This window comes from Aquila chrysaetos, chromosome 4 (genome assembly GCF_900496995.4).
Source record: "Aquila chrysaetos chrysaetos chromosome 4, bAquChr1.4, whole genome shotgun sequence".
Lineage (NCBI taxonomy): Eukaryota > Metazoa > Chordata > Aves > Accipitriformes > Accipitridae > Aquila > Aquila chrysaetos.
Window position 1 is genome coordinate 32474246 of NC_044007.1, and position 15871 is coordinate 32490116.

A 15871-nucleotide genomic window follows, 5' to 3' on the forward strand; every position below is an offset into this window, starting at 1 on the left:
GTATCTGTTTTGTCAGCTGTGAAGAAGGGATGGTACTGCTTGTTCTCCTTTCATCAAGAGGCAGTGGTAGCTGGAAATTTTCTATACGAATGACAAATGCGGTTGTTTCTCAAAAAACTACACTTCTGAGATGTTCTGCTATTTTTATTTCCTATAGGATGTTAGGTTTCTAAAGTCAAACTGAGAAAGGCAAAAATAAGCATGCTTCTATAGACAACAGCTATACCCTGAGCCCAAAACATGTGCTTGTTTACCCTATTGCAAAAGAGCAATTTAGGAGCACAACCTTAACCAGAGGGATGCCAGAGAAGAAAGGAAATGCATATGTGACTTGCTCCCATGACCCCCCAACTACCTTCAATTGCTTTGGATGAACTGCGTCTGTCCGGAAATCCTCAGGCTAAAGCTTTGTGTGGGATGTAAGATGATGTGGTATTTCATATAAGCTAGTATTATCTTCCTTTATCAAGGAAGCTGGATTTGAGTGCAGAATAAATTTAAGAGGCTGGTAAATGCTGCATAAAACCAGATACAAACCTTTGGAAATCCATTCTGTGCTTTGGCGTAAAGGAATAGCTCATGAAAGTGACATTTCATAGCTTTTGGAAAGAAGCTGTCAGTAGTTCTTAAGAAAGTTTCCATTCAGCGCTCCTGTCTTAACACTAGTAGCATGACAGAGTTTGTTAGGATCATGCTGAATACCCCACGAATCCCGGCTATTGCTCTCTTTACTCACACATCAGCATGTGAGTCCCCAGGTGAGAGAAGCCTTCCTAGACTATTGCACAGTGGTGGGAAGCCTGCCAGTTTTTTTTTCCAGGGAACAAACAAGCCCAAGTGAGCACAGATAAACTGAAATCCTTCTTCCTGTTTTACATTGTGTGCATATTCACAAGCGCTTCTTGCCAGAAACTCCCAGTTTGGATCGTGATATACTCTATACAGAGCTGGAAGTCTGTAGTGAATAATGTGGAGGTCATGGGCTTTGTGCTGGAAGGCAACAAAAATGATTTACACAGCCCTTTTCTGAGGCCTTACATGAAAGGTTGCAGAGATGGGTCGTGGTACTTGTGACTCAGTACAGTAAGGCACAAATATGTCCACGTATTAACCAGAATACCCGGCCTCGTAGAGCAGCGTGTGCTTTGCCTGTAACTGAATGCCTCTCTCTCCACTTGCCCAGCTTATAAATAAAAATTAGAACAGTCCCTTTCTTCTGGAGCCAGAAGGTGCAGGCATTGACTCATGCTTGCAATATAGTAGCTTGACTGCTGTAAGGAACGTTGAAATGCCAATGCCTAGTAAGATACAGATACCTGAAGGTGTCTTTTGGGAGTCTGAAGTGTTCATTTGGTGAAAGCTTTTATTAAGGAAGTGCTCGGGTATTACATGTTGTTCTCTCTTATTCCAGCTAGTCCCACGCAATTTTTTCTCTAGCAAATTCTACTAATTATTCATGCAGCTTGAAGGAGTGGACCAAACTGCCTTGCTTTGACTCGTGCTGTGTGCAGCCTGCCCAAGCCTTCCCAGCAGAGCAAAGTTCACAGACAGAGGTTCTCTGCCAGCTGTTTTTTCTTTTTTCTTTAACACATCGTGTAACACAGCTGTATAATGCAGGAAGGGCTTATCTAGGTGCTCAGAAGAGCTGAGCACTTGGGGCATCCTGCCCCGCTTATACCACATTACATTGCTTGGACCTTTTCAGAGCCTTTGACCAGACTGGTTTCTTCAGGTGAAGCCTCCTGGAAAGGAAGGGGGGTAGCTGGAGTCAGTTCTGCACATCTTCTGCACTGCTGCTCTCCAGGGCAGCCTCAGCACAGGGAGACCTCTGCAGACCACTGTCTTCTCTCTGCATTGGAAAGGCTTCTTGGAGCTTTCCAGGTGACTTGTATCTCTCCAAAGTAAGCTGTAAAATCTAGGCACAGACAGTAGTAACAGGTTAAACACCGACGGTACGTGCGTTTCTCTGTTTCGCGCTGCTTTCACAGAAGAAAGGATGTTGGGAGCAGAAAAGCTGGTGGAACAGCTCTGTGAGAGAATGCCAGGGAACAGGAAGGAAGGCTGATGTGCAGGATCAGAGGAAAACTGAGGCTGTGAACAGATGAATGAAGAGTTGCATTGTTTGCATTGCCTGTTGCAAAGACATGGAAAAAAAGTGAAGTCAGATGACAAAATAAGCTGCATGCAAGTATGTAAAGGATTCAGAGTGGGAAGGGTAATACTCTTAGTATTCCTAATTTTGCTCAGTAAGCCAGAATCAGATGAGCAACATACAAAGACTGAGGGACATAATTTAAAACCAGTAAGGTGCTGAAACAAATGTGTGTGAATGTCTTCATCGAATGCGATGGGTCACCTCACTGGCTAGGGAGGAACCAGGGCTCAGATGGACTATCGCTGGTTGTAAGAACGCATCACAGCGTGATTTACTGATTGCATTTGTACAATCTGGTCAAGTGAGTGTAAGGAGGTCAAGGAATTAAACCATGGTCTGTGCACGAGAAGGGGCTTGTGACCCAACTTGACAGAGAATTTGATACATCAGGGTAACAGATACGAGCACCTAAAGACTGGCAGCCGCTTCCACATATCCCTCAGCCTTCATCAGCAGCTACCACTCTAGCTGCTGGTGCAGCCGCTTAGCTCCTGGATTTTGGTATGGTGTTTCTGGGCATGTGTTAGCCACCTGTGCCGGTATGAGGTCTCCTTCACCATCAGGTGAGTAGGGCAGGTGCGTGCTCCGACCAGTAGTGGAAAACTAGTTCTTCTAGTGAAAGTGAGTATGGAGCCCAATTCTGAGGTAAGGAACAACTGGCAGAGAGAACGCAGAGTTGCTAACTTGCTTCATATTATATATCTGCTATTGATAGTGCAGATGATAACTTGGTCATACTGCTTCTTATTATCACCAAGCCTGTCTTCTTTAACAGAGAGGCCATTTCACAGAGAGGCTGAATTTCAATAACAGAAGATGAAACAAGTATAATCGGCATCTGTTGTTGTTCAGCGATGGTTATGTAAAAGTTTGTGGGATTGGATTGTGGTTAAAAATGTAGCAAAGAGAACTGGAGCGTGTGCTGTAGGAACTCTTACATGCTACACAGAAGGTAGATCTATTTTTTACTTCATCAGGAAAACGTCAATGTGATTGAACAATGTTCTCTGTATAATGTAGATGCCTAACTGTCTGTAGATTGCCCCTTTGAATTTCTCTGGGATTCATTGCGTCTTCTGTTAAGAGGAAATTATCAACAACAAGAGGAAATCCTGTACTAGTACTGAATAGTCCTTATTTTAAAGGTACTTCCCTTCTTGTGGGAATTGTATATAATCAGAACAACACTCCATAAAACAGACGAATTATTTTAGAAGGAGACGGGTCAGCCTTTTATTTAAAAGGTCTGACGTTATTGAACATAAGAAAATCAATTGTTAGAGTGGATGACATTCTTCCACGAGCTGCCTGTGCTTCCCAAAGGTGGGGCAAAGTTTAAGGCATTGGTAACAGGAAGTTTGGGTTCCTTGGAGACTTTCATGTTTTCTGGAGCATGCGATGACAAAATTACTCTTTTTCTTCCTAAAAATAGCACCAGGAATAATAATGATTAAACTTTACCCTGATAAGAATCGGAATAGGTGGAGATGTGAATGGTGCACATACCTGTTGAACAAAAATGTCCATTAAGTTGGTGTGGACAGGGATAAGGTGCATTAGTCAGCAGTGTGTTGTAAAGGACATGCAAACAGAAAGAGCAGCTCTTTTGAAGACAAACCCTTCCTTTCCCTTAGGTTTCTGAGATCTGTCCCTCTGTACTTCAGTTGCAGCTGCACAGACCTCTTCCACTGTATAAACCAGTACGGGTTGAGCAAGGGGCACGTGCAGCCCCCACCTGAAGCCAGGAGCTGAACTGCCACGTGGCCATAACTGTGTCCCAAGATTTGGGGCACCAAATCAACCAAGCACACCAAGAGGTGTGACTGTAGATCTAAAGCTAAATGGTTGTCACTCCCTCACCTGTTAAATCTGTGCCTGTTTCAAAGGAGAGGATTGAAATCCCACGTACTCGCCCCAGCCCAACCAGCCATGAAGCTGTGAGAGCCCTGAATGAGTCAGATACTCACTGAAAGAAGTTAAAGCAAAATCTGTCGTGAGGCTTTAAAAAACTTTGGGTTGTTGTTGTTTTAGGCAACGTTTGTCCAATTTTTATCTCCTCTCTGGGAAGGAAGAAGACTCCCTGCTTCTTTATGGTGCTGACAGAGGTCTGCAGGACTCTCTACACAGCCCCCTCAGGCCCGACCTCATCCTGCCAGTTAACAAACTAAAGCCTCGTTTTCCGCCCCTGCAGCACAGCAACATCCCAGGCTGAAAGCACAGCTTCAGTGACAGGGCTGGCTGAGAGCCACAGGGGCCCAAGACTGGGAATTCCCATGGTCTGCCCCCAGGGACAAAGCTGAAGGAGTGACGCATCAGGTTTCCGGGTAGAAAAATCCCTGCTTTGCTTTTTTTTTTTTTTTAACAGCATCAATATCCTCATAATGTGCTAGCCAGACAGTCTGACTTTATGCATTTTTTAAGCAAAAAGGGAGCAATAATGAAATTATTCTCTAGCTTTTATTTTGGCTGTATACTTCTTAATGAAGAAAAAAAACCGTTCAAAATCCCTTCTTATTGCCAGGTCCTCTGCTAGGAAGTGCAGCTTTCCCTCCATATTATTTTCATTGCCTTGCGTGAGATAGAAACCCAGTCTGTATCAAACAGTTGCTGAGAAAGCTATGATTCAAGCTTTATATAATGAAATACTTTTTATACCAGAGTCTATTGGGAAACAGCCTGTTCAGCTCAGCTATCTGCATGGCGTTAACTTTTATAACCCAAAACTCCCATCAGAAAGGAGATTTTTATGAGATTGTATTTGACACGCCCCAAACAAGGTTCCTTTAATAACTATGTCTGACTGACTGAAAAAGGCTAGAGAAGACTTTGCCAGGGGCTAGTGCCACCTCAGATTTAATTTTTTGGCGACAGTGTCTGCTCCTCACTTGTTTGTACTAGAAGAACTGTTGCAACACTGCTGTTAATCCCATGGGACAGTGAGAGATGATGAAGATAAATTTGTATACAGAACTTGTACCCAGCATCTAGCCTCACTTTGTTCCAAGATTGCAGAAGCTGCAGAGTGAAATGTGTTCCAGGGTGTCATGGTTTAACCCCAGCCAGCAACTAAGCCCCACACAGCCTCTTGCTCACTCCCCTCTGGTGGGGTGGGGGAGAGAATCGAAAGAAAAAAGAAGTGAGAAAACTCGTGGGTTGAGATAAAGACAGTTTAATAGGTAAGGCAAAAGCTGTGCACGCAAGCAAAGCAAAACAAGGTATTCATTCACCACTTCCCATGGGCAGGCAGGTGTTCAGCCATCTCCCGGAAAGCAGGGCTCCGTCACCCAGAACGGTTACTTGGGAAGACAAAGGCTGTAACTCCGAATGTCCCCCCTCCCCCTTCTTCTTTCCCCCAGCTGTATATGCTGAGCATGATGTCCTATGGTCTGGCATATCGCTGGGGTCAGCTGTCCCAGCTGTGTCCCCTCCCAACTCCTTGTGCCCCCCCAGCCTCCTCGCTGGTGGGGTGGGGTGAGGAGCAGAAAAGGCCTTGGCTCTGTGTAAGCACTGCTCAGCTGTAACGAAAACACCCCTGTGTTATCAACACTGTTCCCAGCACAAATCCAAAACACAGCCCCATACCAGCTCCTATGAAGAAAATTAACTCTATCCCAGCCAAAACCAGCACACAGGGGAGCGGGTAGGGCAGAGGGGAAAAGTTGAGACCCCTTGTATGTTGAAGCCTGATTCTAAAGAGGAGGTTTTTATTAATAAGCCTCCTTCTCCCTATCCCCAGGGCTTTTCAGTCTGAGCACTACTACATTTGCTCCCCCAAAGTTAAGTGATATTTGCAATGTCCCGTGGAGGTGTGGCACTACATTCTGGGTAGGGTATTAGACTCAGAAAGTTGAAAATCAAATAGTTGATTGAGTTGCTTGGCTGAGGTGTTGCAGACTGGGTTGTTTTTTTTCTTCAGGACTTCTGCAGCAGTTCCGGGATTAAAGCACAGCTGCCCTTGACATTCTGGAAGCTGCAGCGGGCGAGTACTTCTTCACATCAGACTGAGCTACTTCCCATGCCAGAGTTTCAGGCAATGAGGAGCACCAGGAACATTTAGGAAGCCTTTTCCTAGTCTCCTACAGGTCTTAAACAAATGGAAGCAAAAAAAAAAAAAAAAAAAAAGAATCCAGTTCTCACAGTACCTTTCAGTACCCTTAACTGTAAGACTGTATTTCACATTTCAAAGTCTCCTAACACATTCAACTATTTCAGCAACAACTAGACCCCTTCACTACTCCCTGATGAAAGAAAATCCAGCCAGTGGTTGGAACGAAACAGATTTCTTAGGCAACATTAATACTCCCCTTAGATGTGTTTTTGTGTGTTTGACTTCACAACTCAACATTGTATTTTTAACACAGTCTTTTGTGTATAATGTACTAGGTCTTAAATAAATTATTTGAAGGCACAGCCTCCCTTATGATATCTCAGATCATCATGTGTATAGTTCATTAGTAGGGCTGAAGGTCTTGGATTTGCTACTTAGACCCCTTCAACTGGGAGGGATAATTGGTAACATGTAGGTTATCTTCATGTGGACCAGATCTAGAGAAGAGTGGGTTTAGCAGGGAGAAAAGTATCCATTTGAGGAGCTCCATGTTGGGATGATGGTGGGGGATGCACAACTGAAGGCTCTGTTAAGATGGCACAGATTGCCAGTGTAGCACTGGGTCACGGTAGGGACATGGGGAGGTGCAAGCTTGGATCCCAGTGGAAAATCTTGTAGTGATAAAAATGTCTAGGACGTGAAAATTGGCAGTTAGAGTGCAGCTTTGGGAGGAATTAAAGGCATGAAAGGAAACTGGTTGGGACTGTGGAAAGAGGTTAAGGTTGAGGAAAGGCTCGTGTGTGAAGGGAGAGGATACTCCCCACAATCTTCCTCATTTGCCAGAAGTGTCATGGTGGTTACCAACCCTGCATGACTCATCAGTAACTTGGACATGAGAGGTAGGATCACCATCAGCTGGGCTGGACCTTTATTCCAGCTGAAGTTGCCTCTATTCATGAAATGAACATAATTACCTGGATGAGAGGCTGGCAATAAAACATCGCTCCTTTTGCACAAGGTGGCCCAGAACCTGAATTGCCACAGACACAGCTGTGCTCTTACAGTCTTCCCTGAGCACAAGCAGTACTGTAGTAGATAATTTTTCCCCTGAATAATTGCTTGTTTGCCTTCTGTTGCCTCTTGTCGTAGTTTAACCCCAGCCAGCAATTAAGCACCATGCAGCCGCTCACTCACTTCCCTCCCACCCAGTGGGATGGGGGAGAGAATCTGAAGGAAAAAGTTAAAACTTGTGGGTCGAGACAAGAACAGTTTAATAAAACAGAAAGGAAGAAACTAATAATGATGATAATAACAATAACAAAATGACCATAATAATAAAAGAATTGGAATATACAAAACAAGCGATGCACAATGCAATTGCTCACCACTCGCCGACCGATGCCCAGTTAGTTCCCAAGCAGTGATCAGCCACCCAGGCCAAATCCCCCCCCCCGTTTATATACTGGGCATGACATCACATGGTATGGAATGGTTTGGCCACTTTGGGTCAGCTGCCCTGGCTGTGTCCCCTCCCAACTTCTTGTGCCCCTCCAGCCTTCTTGCTGGCTGGGCATGAGAAGCTGAAAAATCCTTGACTTAGTCTAAACACTACTTAGCCACAACTGAAAACATCAGCATTATCAACATTCTTCTCATACTGAATCCAAAACATAACACTATGCCAGCTACTAGAAAGGAAATGATCTCTATCCCAGCTGAAACCAGGACACCTCTGTAGTTCTGCTGCCTGATACCAGGAACAATCACAAATATGTAGTGCTAAATAAACAGCTAGATGCTTCAGCAAAGCCTTTGTGCCTACACATGGCTCAGTTGCTTCAAATAGCCAATCTGTACCTTGGAGTGATGGCAAGATCCTATTCAAGAAATGAACAAGGAGCCCTTATAATCTTGGGCAAGTGGTCTCCTCATGATGATGTCAGGAAAAAAAATTGTAATTTGGACAGGAGGCTTGTTTAGGGATCCTCCATAAGGAAAGAAACACTATATATCTTTAGAGCAGGAAGGAAAACTCTTTTCTGGAGGACATACAAAAATATGTCAGTTATGTCTCTTCTTAGGGAGTGTACAGAAAACCCATTACAGATTAGTGTCTCTGGAACAATTTTGGTTTATGCTCTGGCTTTCACAAGACAGAGGAGGAAGGCTGTGAGGCAGCAGAGCAATTGCTGTATTCAGTGGCGTGGCCCATGGGAGCGAAGGAGCGCCGTTTGGGGCGGGGGTGCTGGCTGCACAATAGAGATGGAGCTGTTTGGGGAACACTTCCATACGATTTTATGAGAGAGAGAAAATAGGTGCCTATAGAAATAACTTTTACAACTCTGTTGATTTAAAAGAGAATGAGAGTGCAATGAGGGTGCTTTTGTTCCAGGAGGGGACTTTATAGGCTGTATTGTCTCCTGATGTCTGTGTGGCTTTCTGCAGGTTGGGGAGCAGTGGGCTGACTCCCCTTGGTTTTCCTTCCTGTCCCTCTAAGGCCAGCAACTGTGGCTGGGCTCAGTTCTAACGTGTAGGGCACAAGGGAAGGAGGAGTTCCTTCAAAAAAAGAAAAGAAAACAAAACCAAACCTGTGCAGAGGCTTGGCATGATGGGTAATAATTGAATGTTTCATCCTGCTGTCTTCACGGGCGTGAGATCCCTTTTGCAGTCCAAGAGTGCCTTTTCTTCCTGGGACCTGTGGGACCAAGTATTATGTGGTCAAAACTGCAAAATAGTAATTTCAGTGCCACTGAGCACTGAGAGATCCCTTACAGAAAATGATCTAGTGTCAGAAAATATCTTTCTGCTCTGAAGCTGTACTGGCATCTCTCTGGAGCGAGAGCGTTACACTCCTGCAAATGCCTATTCCAGGTGAGATGTTATGTTTATGCTCTGTTGAAATAGTCACTATTAATAGGTTTGAATTAACTGTTATTAAAAAATGAGAAAACAGTACTGGGAAGCCCCGTCTGAAAAGTGAAATGCGGTGGGCACACTGAACTGTCAGAGTCCTACAGGCTCACATACAAGCATACCTAAAAAGTAACAGCAGTTGCAGGCATCACTGCAAATCCTCCCTCCTGGGCCCTGAACTTTCTCCTGTAATCTCAGAGATAACGCAGCCTGCGCATCACATGCAAGGGATGACACAGTGTGACCTTAACGACACGCATGCCTCTGAGGTGTTCAGATGAGCAGGGAAGGATCGGCGCTACAATTTTCTTCCTAACAGATGCCTCATTCTGAACAAATCGTTGAAGAAGTGAGATATGATTCAAACCACATATACTGCTGGTACTGAAAACGAACCAGGTCACTCTGACTTTTAAGAGGCAGTGATGTCTTGACTAGAGAGGAAACTTGTCGGCAAAGCACAGCGGTTCTGGCCGGAGAATTTGCATCAGCCACCGACAGCTCTCATGTTGCTAAACTGCCAGAAAGTAAGCCCATGCTTCTGGCAGGGAATGTTTGCCATCTACTTCCCTCTGTTGACTGAGTTACTGAAGTACACTAAACTTGGGTAAATTGAAGGCGAATCTCACAGACAATGAAGTGGGGTTGAAAGGCAGACAATAGGCCAGATTCCTGGCATTTGTGAGCTGGTGGAGCTTTGCTTAAAATATTGCCATGGCTGAGGATTGGCCCACTTTGCTCTTAGTTTAAGCAGCCCTCTTTATATAAGGCCATGCTCTCAAAAAGAAAAGACGTGTCTTATGCGTACACACTTTTGCAGGTGCTTCATCTTTTTTACGTCTAAATAATTACACCCCAACCTAAACTTTTCTTTGCATCAAACTGTCAGTCATTGCTGGCACTTGGCATAAAATCAGGGAGGGAAATGAAGGAGAACTACAGTTTTCTTGTTCCAATCCTGCTTTTAAAACAACAGCTTCGTATTAGTCACCGCAGCTACTAAATGCGGGCAGCGGTTCAGGAGAGCTTTCCAAGAGTATTGCTTTCTGTCACTGAAATGTTGGTAAATTCACACGGGCTGGTAGGCTCAGTTTCCAGTCCTTCACAGAGTGCTGTGGAAATGTAATATGCATTATAGAGAGATACCTTTATTAAACCCTAACAGCTCATTTGCACTGGAGTCAAACTGCATAGTATCTATCATCCTGTCCTGCACTGCCTTGACCACAGAGTATACATTTCACTCTTCTGGGCGGGGAGAAATGGCAGCAGTGACTCATGTTTGACACTCATGTCATTTGACATGAAAACCATTTCCACTGGAGACTTGCAAGACCCTGGCTTGCAGTTTCTTTTGTTTTCTGACTACTTCTCTGGCATCCTCCTACGTGACATTGTGTTTGAAAATGCTAAAAGCGATGCTCAGTCAGCATAATATCTACACGATTTATTTTCTGCTGACAGAGGAGTGTTACTCAAAGGGGCTTCAGCTCTCTGTAAAGCACCCCTCAAATTTGAACAGATTTATGTTTTCACTGGTTGCCTGAGACGCACTGCAAAACAGCATGTCTGTGCCCAGCAACAGATTTTATCCGTAACAAAGGCAACTTCATGGCCTTGACACAATCCTTCCCCAGGGCCTAAGGGTGGCTTTGAGGTGTCCCCTGAATTGATTAAAAGAGCACCATAAGCTCTGCATTATCTTTTGAGAAGTAAGCTGAAGTGCCCCATCACCTGCTGGACACATTGTCGCAGCTCACCCAGTGCTGAGATGCTACTGCCTGGGAGAGAGCTTAGAAACACTGTGGATCTCTTTAAGACAGTAAATCTGTTAAAGCTTTTTGGCAACAAGATGTGATCATCTGCCCATCTGCAGAATATATTGGCTGGCCACCACATGGTAGTTGTCAAAAATAGCCATGGGATCTCCTGAACGTGCCAAGGAATGCTGCAGCTCTTGCTTGGTGGCCTTTGATCAGAGGTACCAGCTCATGATTTGCTTGGCTCTGTTCAGCAGATACATGTTTTAGGACTCTGCTTTAACTGCTGTCACCAGGCATCATTTGTTGTTACTTCAGGCCTGCTCTGGTACATAGAACTACCAGCAGATTTGCTCAAAGGTCAGTCATTTTTTAACACTGGGATGAACCAGATTCTTCCTTCATTTGGCTCCTACCTGGTGCTGTGCTCACTTGGTGTATCCTGCCAGAATCCTCAATAATCCTAAATGATGTGGGATCACTATTGAGCTCTCCTATTCCTGGCAGGTTCTTCTGGTTCCCTCAAATGTTCTGGGTGATGGGCCACTGGGAGCACGCCCAAAACCATGTATCATTAAATCAAGTGAGCATAAAGGTTCTATCATTTACATCTCTCCCCAAAAGGGCTGGTAAAGAAACTCCTCTTTGGGGTGGATGAAAATAGATATAAGTGATCTTGGCAGTCATCTTCACAGATGCCTAACTACAACCTATACAACGTGTTCTTGACTTTAGGTTTAGCATCTAACATGATGGGAGAATTAGGTAGGATGCACAGGGCTGTGGCTTGACTTTGTACTTTGAGGATAGGTTGATTTGTGACTGAGAGTTATGGTAAAGCAGGCGAGCTCCTCCATGCATTTCTTCCTGCTGTCAACATGAGACCAGTGTTGCCTGCATCCAGCACACGAGGACTTGCTCTTAATACAAGCCACTGCTTAGGTACTTTATTGAGATGTAGAGTCTGTTATTGTTTGTATGTCTTGTACCAAACCTACTATTCTGATGGCTTCATTAATAACACAACAAGAATTGATAAACTCATGAGAGCTCTGGCAAGCAGGAAGGTAGCCCAACCAGAAAGTTCATCTGTGTCAGAGAATGGAGAGATGCAGCTCCTGAGCTGAGTCCCACATGGGGTCACAGGTACTTACCAGGTAACTTTTTCTTTCTTTGTAGGAAGCCAAAGAGAGTGTTTCTTTTGCTGATGCTACTTTTTTCAGTTTGCAGTCAGATACAGGTACTGTTTGGATACACGTGATGAATGAATGGTTGCCATAGTCCCAGATCAACAGCAATGTACTTTCCTTATTAGGGAAAATTATGCCATGGTATCTAGATAAAAAGCGGATGTTGTCTGAAGGGCCACAGTATGTGCCTTTTCTTATTTACTCAAGTGACTCTAAAAGTTTCCTTTCTACAATGACTCAGCTTTTCAACTCTGAGATTTTGAATGACCTATTTGGAGCCTGATTCAACATTTACTGACATTGTGGAACAAATTTCTATTGGTATTAACGAATATTGAGGTCAGATCTTTTATTAGCCATACAAAGATCAAATGAACAGCCACACCCCTTAAGTGTTATTTTGTCCTTTTCTAAGAAGTTTACAGTTAACTTTAGATTGCAGGTTTTTTTTTTAAGTACAGTCAAAATGCAAGGGTTTAAATCTATAACTAAGAAGATTTTACTCTGAGGATGTATCTTTTTGTGACTCTTATAGCACCATCAGTTTTTCTTTAGAACAATAAAAACTGAGATAATGTTTCAACACCAAAAATTCATTCAGTATTCTCTCAGGGCTGAAAACATGAATGATCAAAAACAATTAAATGCTAATGTAATACAAAACATTTGCAGCACTTACTAGTGATGTCCAGTTAAAGAATTCCATATAAGTTCAGAATGCCACAGCAATTTCATTATAATCTATTCTCTTTTAAGAACCCATTAAAATGGCCCAGCTTTAAGTAAATCGCATTGTGATTAATGGGAAAGAAAAGGAAAGAAACTTATTCTTAAGTCATTTTGCAGATCCACATCTGGTTTTTGAGAGGCAAAGTTAATTCTTCACAAAGTAAAACACTTCTTCAGTTTGACAACAAGTACTGGATTCTGTGCAATTCCTTGTGTGTGACTTAAACAGGTTTCCATAGGGTAAGCATTGCACTGTTTCAAGAAGCACACATGAATTGATGAGGTCCAAACACTCAAAATGATGTGTTACCTTATTATTTATGTTGTTTCATCCCCTTGTGCAAATCCCAAAGAATGACCTGCATTTATCATGAAACACTTTTACCAGGACTTGTGAGTATTATCTTATTTTATGCTATGATGGACAAAATACAGAAGATGGGGTAAACCCGACATATTTTAGAAACTGTGTGTCTTCTCCTTTACATATTTTTCTCTACCATGGCCTCTGAGACCTCTGTTGCCAGAAAATATTAAGTAGTTTGTAGTGAGAGGGGGTGTCCTTTCTAAGACCTTCAGTAGCACTTGAGAAGTTCATGGATTCACATTCTCTTATGACTGCTGTACCAAATGAAGCCCCATGCCATGCACAGGCTTACTCAGAGGATGGGTAGCTTGTAATGGTACCTAGGGCAGTTGTCTGGAGGACTTGGGTCATGAGAGAGGCCCACTTAACTAAAGTAGGTAGCATGTGAGTCATCCAAAGTGTGGGTGAGAAGACAAAATGAGAGAAGCTTTATTTCTGCTTTGAGTTGCCTTGAACTTAATACTATTTACAGCAACAGTGTCTATGCTCCCACAACTTTCCGAAGGCAGCTTAAAATCTGCCAGCAGTGGCCTGGGTGATTGCAACTACCTGAACGCAGGATATTTTCACCAGAATCATGTACCTATCTGGCCTGCTGTTTGCAGGAGTGGCCATTCTGTGTCTTGCATGTGGCCACTGGTTCATGAGGAGACCATTTCTGTGCAGGACTATAGACTGTTTCTCCTCTTCTGCATGAAGAATCCTCCTTGCTCGCCCCTTGGCAGAGGGTGGTTTTTTTCTGCAGTTTTTTTGATATTTATGTGAAAAGATTTTTATGATTCCATATGGAGTTGTTAATGCTTCATAGTTTGTATTACTTCAGGGGCATATTGTACCCAAAGCCTATGAATACAAGTAGTGGATGGTTTCTCCAGTAGCAGGCTGATTGTTGCACTTGCTATTGAAGTGCTACATGTGCAATTTCATAGTGGGCTTGTTCCTCAGATTTAAATTTAATAAAATATGAGCAGTTACTGACATGGTTACCTCTGTTGATGTATAGCAGCTACCTCATGCAATGCAACGAATACCATGAATATTCATAGTATCACCCATATACCCACTTGCTTTTGTCTTCCTAAAGTCGCTCCATCGATGCAATTTATCTCCATCTCCAGGCATTTTCTCAGAAATAGCCCTCAAGATGGCGAGATTCATGAGTCTTACCTAATTCTGAGAAAATTGTGTTGTTCCAACTCTTCTTTAGGCATTTTGGTATCTTAAATACATAGTCTTTCTCTAAGGCCAGCTGCTGAATAAAACTGCAACTGCTCTAGCTACTGGCAGCTGTCTTTTCAGCCAGCCCTTGTGTGGCCAAATATAATGGAGATAATTTCATTTTAAATTTCTGTTTGCTTTCTTTTAAGGCCACTGTAAACATAGTGGTCATTTGAAGAACAATACTGTCTTCATAGTGATGCAAAGATGCAAAAGCATGTTCTAAGCCTTTTTCTTAGTGAGATAACATGCACTGTGCAAAAGCTTTTCTGTGCTTTCAGTCAACTATAGCTTCAACTAAAGGGCTAGTGGAAAGAAAATAAGTCATTGTTAACGCCAGAATAATGAATAAATCACTGAGCAGAATAAGGAGAAACATGATGTTTTCCCATGTTACCCAAACCAAGAAAGATTAAGTTTACGGGTATAGCTATGCCAGGATTCACTATCAGAGTATTTGTGTTTGATTTCCACTGCAAAGAGGGAAAGCTCAATACTACATTCAGCAGAAATCAACATACTGCTTAGAAACATGGTGTGTTTCTTTTTTAATCATTCATTTTTGTTTACACTCCAGATCTGCACATCATCCTATGCTAGGCATAGGACTTTTGAGCTACAAAATGCATACAGAGCTCTTTAGCAAACTGGAATACTTAGTTGATTTCTTGGTTTTGTCCTGACTTTAAGCCCATTGGAAAATAGTCTGAAATGTGGTGGAAAAAAGGAGAGACACAGGCTACACCTATGTGCTTTATTCCCCTGGGAAACAATTATCTTTGATTTAGAAACCTCTTGCTTTTCTCTCTTTGCCTGGAGAATCCATAGAAGGCTACAGGTAAAATAATAGTATCTGACTGCATGGTGTTCCCCTGTGTTACAGGACAGGGGAAAGCAGGGATCGCCTTCCAGTGTAGAGAATTATTCTCCTCCAAACTAAGAAAAATCTAATTTCTCTAGCAAAGGAGTAAAATAGGAAGACAAAAACCCACACCCTATATTACATTGGTCCAAATAAAAAGAGTGGAATTTTTCCAGTATTAAAACATAGAAGAAATTTCCAATTTTCCATATAGTCTGAGACAGTGCTCCATGCTTACAGTAGTAAGCAGTAACATCTCTGGGTGACCTGTGCTAGCTAGGAGGATTCCCATGTGGCAGCTTTTCACCCCAGGCCAGAAGCTTTGAAATTATGAAGTGTGCATGGATATCCATTTCCAGTGAGTGAGGAGAAGAGCCACTCTACTTCTGAGACCCTGGATGGAGGCAGCTTCAGGAGTGCCTATTGTTGGAGGCTGGAGTGTTTTTATACTAATTTTCGAGAATCTGTTACTGCCCTCCAGCAGCGGCCAAGGACTGGGCCAAATGGGTACTTGGTCTCACCCAGTGCAGTTGCTCTTGCAAGTGAAGGTTCAAAAGATGCAGAATTAATCAAATCTGCAAGACATCATTCATGCAGTTTAGGTACTTGTTTAATTCAGAGGGAATCAA